The 11502-nt window shown below is 40.0% G+C and overlaps 1 long non-coding RNA gene across 1 annotated transcript; it reads right to left on the bottom strand.

The window, feature by feature from the left end:
* Positions 1 to 3432: 3432 nt before the first annotated feature.
* LOC138955961 (uncharacterized) lies at positions 3433 to 7172 on the bottom strand. The gene is made up of 4 exons (XR_011452439.1): positions 6629 to 7172; positions 5889 to 5946; positions 5453 to 5546; positions 3433 to 4879 (listed from the first exon to the last, which is right to left on the bottom strand). It is a non-coding gene; the product is annotated as an uncharacterized lncRNA (long non-coding RNA).
* Between the last annotated feature and the right edge of the window lie 4330 nt (positions 7173 to 11502).

Here is an 11502-nt window from a genome sequence, read left to right as displayed (position 1 = left end):
TGAACGTAAATTTGGATCGTTTTATCTTTTTTTCTTTTTTTTCCACAATTTTCAAATTTTAATGACGAAAGTTATTAATCAATTTTTAAGCCACCAAGCTGAAATGCAATACCGAAGTCCGGCCTTTCTCGAAGATTGCTTGGCCAAAATTTCAATCAATTTGATTAAAAAATGAGGGTGTGACAGTGCCGCCTTAACTTTTACAAAAAGCCGGATATGACGTCATCAAAGACATTTATTGAAAAAATGGAAAAAAACGTCCGGGATATCATTCTCAGGAACTCTCATGTAAAATTTCATAAAGATCGGTATAGTAGTTAAGTCTGAATCGCTCTACACACGTACACGCACAGACAGACACACACATACACCACGACCCTCGTCTCGATTCCCCCTCTATGTTAAAACATTTAGTCAAAACTTGACATATTTGTGAATGACAATTCTCTTTAAAAATCAAGAGTCTGACTTGTTACTGTTTAGACTGGCAGTTGTTTGGTGAGTTTATTGCGTAAGCGACATTTTTGTCAATCTGTACAAATAGTTTATTAAGCACTTTAAAAATCAAACAAACTGAATCTGACTGTATGAAACTTAAAATACACTTTGAAAATCCTGAAGCATTCATACATATAACCGTTCAGGCTTGGCTCGCCGAAAACCGAAGACGGAGACAGGCTGACATGAAATCCTTAGTCCGGAATGAGTAAAAGCAAGTTTGACGAACAGTTCAATCTAAATAAGGTCACCACAGTGCCGCATTACTTTTCGCGAAGCCAAATATGACGTCATCAAATAAATTATTCGGAAATTAAAAACAATGTGGGATTATCATGTATGTAACATTTAAAAAAAACAAAAACTTTCTTGCAGTTTCCCTGAAATTGCTCTGCGCACACACACCTACATGCAGACTCACACTCACACACACACAAACGCACACACACACACACACACACACACACACACACACACACACACACACACACACTCACTCACTCACACTCACACTCACTCACACTCACACACACACTGATAATTTCGTCAAAAATTACTCATATTAAAATACAAAATTCAAATTACTTTTTTGCACATGATACATCCTGTCTGATGGTACAAGTCCCCGATGTAGAAACAGAAACACGCTCCTTTTGCATGTTATTGAACTTGGACATCTTGGGATGAACACGTTCGTTTGAACGAGAAGGCATGCACTATTAGGTTCGTATGAACAAAATGTGCATGTGTATAGGTCCTAACGTATATTTTTTCTCTCTTTTAGGGGTAGGGATATTCTGTATCTATTTGTTGACCAATCTTTGGTTTGTATGACTTAATCAATGTTATTGTTTGAGCACAACAACAACGCCAACAGAATATGACAGAAGAAAGGGATGTGCCTCAGGAAAAGACGCTGCACAGAGACGTACATGTGAAGCGTGAGGTACAATCAATATGCAGTGGACTGCATGAGGAAAGTGAGAGAGTGAGACACACAGAGAGAGGGAAAGGGAAAAGGGAGAGACAGACAGACAGAGAGAGAGAATGAGAGAGAGAGAGGAGGGCCCCAAAGGGTTTAAAATCGTGATCGTGATTGGCGTTTTTTGACCTTTCTGTGACCGTAATTGCCGAAATTTCCATGTCTGTGATCGTGATGGGACTTTGCCCGTGATCCGTGATGACAAAAAAAATCAAGTCTCGTGATCGTGATCGTCATTTGTTTTCGTGATCGTGATGGGCATTATTGCAAAGCATTTTATTTTCAACGTACATTTTTCACAGCTGTATCACTCTATGATCATCTATTCGTCAAGGTGTTTGTGATCGTGAAAACAAAAATCAAGGTAACTGTGATCGTGAAAGCTAAAATTTCCCTTCCCGTGACCGTGATGATACCCCCCCCCCCCCTTTTGGGCCCTCAGAGAGGGTTGACAGGGAGAAAGACACAGAAAGAGTGAGCGAGATCTGTATTAGTGTGACCATTATTTTTCAAAAGACTTGAAGAGACAGACCAGGAGAAAGATTTACTGCAGCATGTACATGTTCAACAGTCCTGCCTTACCTGACTGTGTTGATTGTGAATGGAATTTCGGATGTTGACAACCGACAACGATGACAATCATCGCAGCTTGCGTCTCCTCTTCGGCTTCATATTATCCTGATACTGCCATTGCTGTTTCCGCGTACGGTCTGCTATGCTGTCACGGACCTAATGCCTTGTCCTTTACACATTGCGTACACCTTCGACCAGAGCGAAGAAACACCCTGACACTAGAAATGCATCGTGTGCGTTCCTTTCTCTACTTATTACTTGCATTAGCACATTGTTATTGCGCACTTCCTTTTCAACTTGGGAGTCGTCATGGCGCTCTTTGACAGACCACAGAATACCAGCGTGAAAACGAACTTCAATTCAAAGAGGGGTGAGCGGGGAGAATGGCGGCCTTCGTCATACAATCAGTCCTTTGTATCTTTAGCCTGTCATGTACCAACGCGGATCATAACTGTGAATTCGATCTGCCTCTGCGTATGTGTGTGTGTGTGTGTGTGTGTGTGTGTGTGTGTGTGTGTGTGTGTGTGTGTGTGTATGTGTGTGTGTGTGTGTGTTTGTGTGTGTGTGTGTGTGTGTGTCTGGGTGTGTAGCGGTGTCTTATTCCACTCTGATACAGCGTTCATATAGCCTGTACCTTGTCCAATATTGGCAACAGTCCAACATGACTAGACTCTAGCCAACGTTTTGATTCAGTGAAAACCCGTCTGCCAGACCTCCAACTTCGAACCTGTACACACACGCCTCTCATCTTCAACTAGTGCTATCAAATGTTAGATCTTGGGATTTCACTGTTCTATCTTCTTTTAAAGTCTGTGTTTTGTTTACTTACTATTATCTGTTGTGTGTGTGTGTGTGGGGGGGGTGTCTCTCTCTTCCTCTGTGTCTCTCTGTGTGTCTCTGTCTGTCTCCCTCTGTCTGTCTGTCTGTCTGTCTCTCTGTCTGTCTCTCTCTCTCTCTCTCTCTCTCTCTCCCTGTATCTCTGTCCATCTCTGTCTGGCTGTCTGTCTCTCTGTCTATCTCTCTATGTCGTGCTCTCTCTCGATCTGTCTTTGCTTGATTCTCTGTCTCTTTCTCTCTATGTTTCTCTCTCTCTCTCTCTCTCTCTCTCTCTCTCTCTCTCTCTCTCTCTCTCTCTCTCTCTCTCTCTGTGCCTGGGTGTGTGTCTCGCTCGCTCTGTCTCTCTCTCTATTTGTCTGAATTTAGTCATACTGTCTACCTCTCTCTTACCTAACTATTCTGTGCTGTTCAGCACTATATGCAGCACAACACAAGGAACTTAGTCGATAAATATCGACAGGGGGCGGACAAATGGTTTACATGTGAAATGTGTGTATATGGGTGTGGGTCTGAAACAAACAAACAAACAAACAAACCATGTGAACCCCCCCCCCCCCTCCCACCGCTCGCGGGCTGAACGACTGACGTCACATGTCGCTTCGGTCTTTTCCAGAAGAACACCGCGTGTACATAATACACAATTCGATCGCGTAGCACTGCCAATGCCCTTTTTCGCAACGAAAACCGTGCTGCTGTTTCTTGTGTGTTAAATCTGAAAGCAATATAAGTGAACGAACAATTGAAAACTGATATCACGTTACTAAACTCCCAAAAGTAATAAATTACTTCTGACTGCGGTACACAATACATTTTCAAAGCAATTTTTATTATTTTCAAGACATAAAAAATACAACGGAAGAAAAATGCAAGCAATAACAATTTTTTTAAAGTACAGACTAAATACTGAAGCTCTCTATTTCTCTTTAGTATGTTGGATTCAGGTGTACTTACTCACAGTTGCAGACAGATACAGATTCAAACACGTGTCGAGCGTAAAACAAAAAGTGAAACTAGAGAATAACATGAACCTGAAAACTTTTAAAATATTTGTACCCAGCACCAAATGAGATTATTGTAAAAAAAAAAAAATGTAATACAAAGTGTGTGTGTTCTACATAAGACAGGAGAATTTCCATAGCAACAGAAAACATGCTTGTAAATCACTGAGCACCAATGTAGCTAACTTTGCCCGTCTCACACCTTGTTTTAATGTTAGTGTCACTGGTACGCAACCTGTTCTTCATGCTCTACTCTTTCCACCCGCGCTGCACTTTGTCCATCATTGACATTGTCCTCAGCTTGTGGTGAACTCGGATTTAAAAAAAAAAGCAGGACAGCATTTTCGAAAACATCTTCTCGCACTTTCAAAGAAATGTCAAATGCATAAACTGTGTCATAAAAAAGCACAGGCACTGTATCATTGGTTTGGCACTGTTGCAGAAAGTCCTTGTCATCAGCTTTCATTTTGGCAGAGCAAGCGACACCCACAGTCCGACGAAAAATGTCCTGCATGTCAAGGAACATTTGCACAATGTTGTCTTTGACAAATGTCAGTCCTCCTCGGTTAAGCACCGTTGTCATGTCAGTTGAAGAATCACAATCACTTTCTGACAGCTCACTGAACCTCAGTGCTTCTAAACAGCGCAGTTTCTCGTATCTGTATGCATCTTTCTTGAGGCCCCAAACTTTCTTTTTTAGTTTCTTCACCACACTCCCAGCAACATACCTGATCACATCCTTCCTCACACACTGGCACCGGTCGGTCATTCGCGTTGTCTTCCTGTTTGCACCCATAGGTTGCTTCGACCAGCCTTTCAAACATCCTGAGGCAAATGGAAGCTGATGCATGAGTCGACTTGGTGACCTCTGTAATGCTTGCATGGCTTGCGTAGTACAATGAGTGAGCCTTTTCCTTGGCCGCGTTCCGGAACTTCCCTCGTAGACCAAGGCATGACTCAAACACCTGAAGTTTGTCCCGAAGAACAGCACCTGTCAAACAGACCACAAAGTCTTACACTTGAACACATACAATAGAACCACCTTTGTATTACCTCAAACAATCTGAGAAAGCGGGTCTTTAAAAGGAGGCAGTCTTAAAATGAAGGAAAATTTACAGAAGTTATGCACAGACAAACTGACAAAATAAGGTCTTAAAAGGGAGAGATTATCAAATTGGGGGGGGGGGGGGGGGTGGTCCACTGTATATATATATATATATATACAATAATAGATTTTTATTAGTCCATATCTTGGGATAATTCCCTGCCTCGTATAACTTTAAAAGAAAGGCAAACACACACACCATTGTATTCAAAAAGAACACTTGCACATTGACAAGCTTCATATTGATTGATTGAAGTCTGGAATGTGTACGCGAATGATCAACAATAATTACACGTATGCCATACAGGGAGCACTGCTTACTATATATGACAGCTTATTCTCAGCGTAACTGAATAACTTGAAATTTAAACTTGAAATTGTTTTACATTATAAGCAAAACTGAAAACACTACTCCAACAAAATTGTATTCATTCATACAGTGTTTCTCTAAACACTTACAGTCCAAGGTTTTAACATGGCTTCACAGATCAGCTGACAGGCATTCATTTTCTGCAATCTCACTGCACACCTCTTCCAAAAGTGGAACTGTCACCTGTTGACATTTAAAAACACATGTAAATGTACACACAGTGACACAATAAAAAATCATGCGTAATGAGAATTATCCAAAAATATTATATGATGCACTGGTGTCAAATGTGTTATGGTATTTTATGTTATCACAGAATCTAAGTCTTGAAAAATACACATGTTCACACAAAAATATGGCAAATACCACATGCGACTGAAATATACACAAATCTGCAGTAACTTGACTGAGAAATCACAAGCGGGTGTAGTTGTAGGCATCACAATCACAAGACAAACAAATTCTCCCTTTATGTTTTATATTTTTTAACAATAAATGTTGCAAATGTAACGAATAACTTCTCACCTTTTGTGAAATAGTACTTTGAGCTTGACACACTTCTGACAAAAGTGGTGCTTGCTTCCTGAAACAAAATTATTCAATGATGAAAAGAACTGAATGTGGCAGTGTTCAAAGTGATATTCAAACTTGTATGTAACTATCAGTACCTATACTGTAAAACGAGAAGGCTATTGGCATGCTCGTCAATCAGTATGTGTCATTCAGTGTTTTGTGCTGTAACAATGAAATGCAATCAATGCAAGTTCGTGCAGTCTAGAAATAAATACAACAATAATTTCAATTGAAACCACAAACTAGTCAAATAAATTGTGTAAATAGTTGGACAAAGAGATGCTTATTAACCCAGGGAAATAACAGGATTTCTTAGCAAAACTTTCGCAACCCATTTACCTGATTCAGTCCGGCTTTTCTGCTTTTAACACTTACTTTCAGTTTCACTAGAATATATCACAACTACAAGAATAACAATGGAACAGGAATGAGATTTTGTTTTGTTTTTGTAAACTACATCAGGATTTAACTAGTTTGGAAGCTCTGCTTACATACAAAATACAGACAGTGACGTTCAATCGTGGTGACTGATCAGTGCACTGACTGAGACGGATGATTCGATTTGATCGCTTCACCACGCCTTTCCAACTATGTGCTCCCATACAGTTTTGGTAGATACATGCTTGTGCAAGTATGTTATTAGTATTACCAATATGAATCTTATTTTCCTTTCGATGGTCAGTTTTACTCACCTCTGTAACGGCAGTCACCTCTGCGAATGCTGTCGAAGAATCTAACCGAAAGTAAACATTCTGGGAATCTACGCGCATCGGCCTTGACGCAAGTTCAATACTGAGCCAATGAGCGCGGCGCGAGAATCTTCCCGCACCGTAGACCAGATTAGTAGGTGCTTGATTTTGGTATTTTGATTTTACATAACATTAAACCTTTCTTGGGGTTCATGGTCATGGCAACAGCCATAATAATATTATATCATGTATAATATTACATTTCAGCATATTTGAATTACATGTCATCATACCAAACTGTCATACATTTTTATTCCCACATCATTCTGATTGATCACAACCAAACCTACTATCAGTGGACACATCCAAATGTAAGCGCCTGTTCTTGACAACTTTTAATCGATCTAAAAATAGCAACTTGCTGGGTCCTTTGCCGCCAACAGACACTGTTTGGCCTGTAGGTAAAATGTACAATGTACTTTCTGATTTGTGCACAAAAGCTTTTTTTCTTTTTTTCTTTTTTTTTAACATAACAATGTTTAATGTCACTGTATGTTTAAAAGACCATGCATGGTCATATTTGTAAAAAAAATGTTAAATTAGAAAATAAATAACATTTTGGTTCATGATTTTTCCTACACCTGTGCTGAAAATAAGAAATAAAAATGTCGGTATATAAGTCGCTCAAATACAATTAGGTATGAATGGCTCGGTTTGAGTTTGTTGCAGTTGACCCTGCACAATGCGACCTATCATGTTTTTGCGATTTTGCCGTCACCCCTCCCATAGGGTGACGTATTTCACAACTGTTACACAAACTCTGTGATGAACAATTTTGCCTGCACTCCTCCCATAGGGTGACGGATTTCACAACTTTCTGCAGATGAACAATGTTGCCTCCACCCCTCCCACAAGGTGACGGATGTCACAACTTTCTGTGTACACAAACTGATGACGTATTTCACAACAAAATGGCGCTGCCCATGGTCAACCTCGAAACTAACCGTATAGAATGGGGGCGTCCTCGCCCCCATAAAAGGTTAATGCACGTAATGCACGTGACAAGGAACTAATTTGCATTTGATATCAGACTGCTGGCCCTGATAATGTCCCGGCGACCATACCCTCCCGTTTGGCGACCCCACAAAATGCAGCGAGCGTTCAGCCAGACTGCACGCCGTGATCGATCCACTTCTGACAAAAGCAAGCCACGGTGAATCAAGTTGGAACGAGTGTCGTATAATGCGTATGCTCTGAATGCAGCATAACCACCGTGCGTTTGAACTGAAGCGTTGTGTATTTAAAACCCTCAGTTTCCTCTTGATCAGCAAGTCAGTGTGATTTGTTTGGGTCGCGCTCTTGTAATATTTGTTCGTGTGAATTACCACAAACTGTGTGCTCTTCCCACCCACCAGTGTTATACTAGTCGGACCACAACATCGTAGGGGTGTCGATGCTGCTGCTCGAAAGCTAACGGGTTGTTTCGGAGTACAATCGCACGAGGACAAGGACAAGAGTGCTATGTAAACAATGAGTACTTCTTCAAACGCCAGGGAAGACATAGCCACTTTTTTAGTCAGCATCTGGTGTGTGTTTTGCGAGATGTTGTTTGTGTGTGTGTGTTTGTGTGTGTGTGTGTGTGTGTGTGTGTGTGTGTGTGTGTGTGTGTGTGTGTGTGTGTGTGTGTGTGTGACTCCCCTGAGTAGCCAGGAGAGTCTATAGTAATAAAAAGCGTGATTTTAGTTTTTAGTTCATGTTAATCTAGAGCCTCTAGAATGTCACACACTGTTGGGTTTAAACATATTTGCTGAAGAAGATTGATCACCGAGCCATCAAGAAAACAACTCCGTGACCTCACTAAGTTAAAATGTCACTGTTTGGTTTGAGGTCTCAGCTAGACTATTGCCGGTCTCATCACGTTATGGTGCCATGGTGTCAAGAATGCAGTCAATTAAGTGTCAGAGTTTGTCCCATGACCTGCTTCTTTGTCTCTGTTAACTGAGTAGGTGAATACGCTGCGTAATTCATAGTTACTGGAGCGTATTCCATGGTAACCAAGTCTTGTATTCGTTGCTTTCCATTATTGGTTGCAACAATAATACGAATTCATCTGCAAACATAATTTGGCGCCTTTCTAAAACTTAATAATTTGGAACACTTTAAATAATGTGTGAATATAAGTGACGAAATGCCATTCACACGTTACGTGTACACTCGCTCCACTACAACACTGAGTTAAAATTAGGGCTTTATTAAAAACATACAAACTACATCTTGAGAAAAAAATACACAGAATGAAGGTGAATTCTGGTTGCCAAAGCCCCTGTCGTACATTCGCAGTCACGCATTCAGTATATTTCAAGTCATTCTAAGACAATCTCATTAGTCCAAGTACTGCTAACATGTTTCGGCATTTGTTTATTATCAAAAAGTTAGCCGTTGGAGCAATACATTTACACGTAGCGGTTAATATTCAACCTGAAAGCGTCTCCGACATGCAGTATCCGGAAAGAGGTCACCGTGTAATTAAGGTTCTAGGCAAGTAACTCTCAAACAGAATAATCGTGGATTGATGTTAGCAGCAAAATCATTATCTAACTAACCCTTTTGGACAATACAAAAAACAACAAGTCGCGTAAGGCGAAAATACAATATTTAGTCAAGTAGCTGTCGAACTCACAGAATGAAACTGAACGCAATGCCATTTTTCAGCAAGACCGTATACTCGTAGCATCGTCAGTCCACCGCTCATGGCAAAGGCAGTGAAATTGACAAGAAGAGCGGGGTAGTAGTTGCGCTAAGAAGGATAGCACGCTTTTCTGTACCTCTCTTTGTTTTAACTTTCTGAGCGTGTTTTTAATCCAAACATATTATATCTATATGTTTTTGGAATCAGGAACCGACAAGGAATAAGATGAAAGTGTTTTTAAATTGATTTGGACAATTTAATTTTGATAATAATTTTTATACATTTAATTTTCAGAGCTTGTTTTTAATCCGAATATAACATATTTATATGTTTTTGGAATCAGCAAATGATGGAAAATAAGATAAACGTAAATTTGGATCGTTTTATAAATTTTTATTTTTTTTTACAATTTTCAGATTTTTAATGACCAAAGTCATTAAATAATTTTTAAGCCACCAAGCTGAAATGCAATACCGAAGTCCGGGCTTTGTCGAAGATTACTTGACCAAAATTTCAACCAATTTGGTTGAAAAATGAGGGCGTGACAGTGCCGCCTCAACTTTCACGAAAAGCCAGATATGACGTCATCAAAGACATTTATCAAAAAAATTTCGGGGATTTCATACCCAGGAACTCTCATGTCAAATTTCATAAAGATCGGTCCAGTAGTTTAGTCTGAATCGCTCTACACACACGCACACACGCACACACGCACATACACCACGACCCTCGTTTCGATTCCCCCTCGATGTTAAAATATTTAGTCAAAACTTGACTAAATATAACAAATGAAAATGTAGGCTTTCTGTTTTGTTTTTGATTTGTAAGTAATTAATGCAGGAAAGGGTACTAGCTTCGCGTATGGATATTGCTATATGGAGGGTCTCTGCGAGAGAAAAGCAGACGCCATCACGTTTGCGTTGAAAAAAGTAAGTGGTTTTGATGGACACGTCGTGATCAAGGGGAGCAATTCTCGATACCCACGCTCCCACCACCCTGAAAACAGTGTTACAGAGAAAAAAAAGCCCTGATATAGCGAGAGCATTGAAGCTCAACATGGCTATATTAGTTATCAGGAGTTTTCAGTCAGCACAATTTAACTCTCAAGCCTCCAGTGTTCTGTTCCATCTTCACTTCTCTCCAGCACACTAGTTTGAGGTTCTGAATCACCCCCCTCACACACACACACACATAATCACACACACACACAAACATACACACACTCACGCATACACACACACACACACACACACACACACACACACACACTCACACACACACGCAGGTAATAAATAAAACACACTACATCAGAATCTTCTTTCCCATTGATTTATTTATTATTGTTTAAAATGTGTTATTTCCCAGAACTGTAGGTTGAACTCACAGCAATTATCTTAGATTCTTCACAGCAACATCATTTGCATTGTTAATCGTGGATGCTTCCCATGCGTTTCTCATATCCACACGGGGGAAACATTTGATCAAAGTACAACGATGAAAGTGGCTGCTAAATTGTTTTCGATATCAGACACTTTTTTACTTCTTACATAATCAAAGGCAATCCAAAATCGAGTAAAAGTTAGTCTTCATTTGACATCGAACAAATTAATACTCTGTTTTTTACATTGTTGCTTAACTCTCAAAGACACGTCTGCTTTCTGTCACAGACTGCCTGCTGCAGGGTGCACATAGATCAGAGCCGAATCTTAGCTTCTTAAACAAGATTCACACCTAGAACCCTGCCTGACTTCATGCCATGTTCTTATAACAAGTCCCCTCCCCCTCCATCTTTCAGGACGATAACGAGTTTCCCTACAAAGCACGACTTGGAAAAGTAAATGACAAAACAAGAACAGTTAAAAACAAGTCATTGACAACAGCGACGACTATGTATTCTCCTACAAACCAAAGTACACACCGTTTTCAAGCAATGACCTTGAAGCAAAAGACGATTAGCTGGTTCTCTACGAAGCGTGATTGGGACAAATGCAAATTTGTCTTCAAAACAAAAACAGTTTGAACAAGCTACATAAGAAACAAAGCGACATTTATGTATTCTCCAGCAACAGGAAAATACACACCATTGTCAAGCCATGATTTCGAAGCAAAGCAAAACCACTCATTTGTTACATCGTGTCTTTTTATAAACTGTACATTTTACTCTTCAGCCCTGGTTATACTGTGACAG

The sequence above is a fragment of the Littorina saxatilis genome, unplaced genomic scaffold, assembly GCF_037325665.1.
Source record: "Littorina saxatilis isolate snail1 unplaced genomic scaffold, US_GU_Lsax_2.0 scaffold_896, whole genome shotgun sequence".
NCBI classification, from domain to species: Eukaryota; Metazoa; Mollusca; class Gastropoda; order Littorinimorpha; family Littorinidae; genus Littorina; species Littorina saxatilis.
The sequence above is the reverse complement of the archived record's forward strand: the minus strand, read 5'-3'. Positions and strand labels throughout refer to the sequence as shown.